Here is a 2,150-nt window from a genome sequence, read left to right on the forward strand (position 1 = left end):
GCAAAGGCATGGGTGAGACCAGAGGGTGTGAGAGCGGGAGAGCTGACCCAGACCCTCACAGGTTGGAGCACTTGGGAGAGTGGGGCCAGTACCTTGACTGGGCAGCACAGTGGANCTGGTTCTGGAGGCACGGGTACAGGCAAGATGGCTTGAGGACATGGGAACAGGAGAGCTGACCCNGCCTCCTGCTGATGGTGGCAATGGGTGGCCTCCCTGGAGCAGTGCTGGAGAGTTCACCCTGGTGATGCAGATAAAGAAGAGCTGGTGTGCTGATCAGTTCAGCGACCACCCAGGCCCAGATCCAGAGCCCTGAGTTGGCCCACCCCAACATCTATATCATCAGTGAGTGGTTGCCATGAGTGACAGGGCCAGTCCTGCTGCTACAATGCTGCAGGACCTCCATGACACAGCGCAATAACAGGATAACCTAGAGGAGTCCCGATGAGGATCCAATATTGACCGTGTCACAGAAGCCAGAGACCTCAAACCAGACCAATGACCCATTGCAATGAATATGTGTGGACAGAGGGATATACTGTGGGACACACTGTGACACACTACAGCTTCCACGATGAGGTGTGTTTCTATGCTTTGTTGTTGTATGTATATATGTGTTTTATTTGGGGGCAGGGTTGCAAAGGCAAAGGGTGGGTATGAGGGGACAGGGAGATGAATGAGGCTGGGGTACACGATGTGAAACTCACAAAGAATCAATAAAAAGTTTTAGGGAAACAAAAAGGAAAGCTTCTTACAAGATTGACAGTTTGAGCATATAGATGCAAGAAAAGGGTTTCTTCCCAAGGTTCATTCATGTGGCTTCTTTGTTCGCTGCTTTATGTCCAACAAGGAGAACCATAATGTCGAGCAAATCCATATGCAATATGTACNTATCACTTGGTTTATTGGGTGCCCTTATAATAACTTACGTTGTAGAAAGTAGACTACGTCTTTAACTGTGTGAACACAGTAAAATCAGATGTGGAATGGAGAAGNTACTGGTTCTTAGAAGGCAAATGAACGCCACAGCCTAACATGAAGTCCATGTTCAGTGGCCTGTGGGTACTTCCAGGGGAGAGACTCATGGCTCTGAGGCACCCACTCTTTTTCAACACACCTTGCAATGCTGATTNTGGTCTAGGAAGTGGGAAAGATGTCCTACAGAAACTTCTGCCTGGACACAGTAGTTCTGCCTCCATCACCTCTTCCCACAGCTTCGTATGAAGCATCTCCAACCAGAGTAGACAATGCTGTTCCACTATCCTCTGCTGCAAGCAGTCTTGAGGCATTTTGAAGATCATTTCACTTCTCCTGGACTTTCCTCCACAGTACCACATAATCCGTGAGTTATGAACCCACTATATGGGAGAGGGCTGTCATCTGACTGTGTAGTGTGCCTCCCATTCAGTCTGTAGGATTTCCTCCTAGATCCAGCCTTCTGTCTCCTGTGGGCCTGCCCCTGGCTAAAGGTGCTTAGATACCTGGCTTTCAAGGACCTACACAGAGGTGGTTGTCCTCTGGCCCTGTGGATGTCTTGGACCTCCTCCCCCACCTGGCTGCCATCACTCAGAGGGTATGACGTGTATTCCAATCCCAGTGTTTGAGAACCTGTGAGAACTTTGAGAGTTAAACTTTAGTTCATTATCCAATAATGTTTTGAAAACAAGTAATGAGCCAACTGTCACAAGGAAAGAGAAAAATGTCATACAAGAAAGAAGCCCAGGATGTGTCCATTGTTGCCACAAAAAATTTCTGTTTAAACCAGATAAAAGGACATCTCTCATGGTTCCCCAGGCCTTTGGTGTCCTACAGAACCTGCAAGAGGGTTCAACAGGAAGTGTCTCTCTATTGATTGAAGAAGTAACTTCCTTAAAATTTAGANGCAGGGTATAGATGCTTGCCAGTGGGATTTGGAATCAAACTTGGATCTAAATCCCCACAAGGTAACCTTATAACTCTATGTTCCTGGTTGAAATGTAATATGATACTGACTCTGAGTTTCTGTCTGTAATCCAGCAATAAGAAAAGTCCTCACAGTCTGCACTCAGAGCTGGTCCTGTACCACAGTGCCTGGAACTGACCCTGTGCCACAGTTCTCCATATCCAAATTCATCTCAGAGAAAACTGGTTTCCCAGGAGTACTGACACACAGC

Source organism: Mus caroli, chromosome 9 (assembly GCF_900094665.2).
Source record: "Mus caroli chromosome 9, CAROLI_EIJ_v1.1, whole genome shotgun sequence".
NCBI lineage: Eukaryota > Metazoa > Chordata > Mammalia > Rodentia > Muridae > Mus > Mus caroli.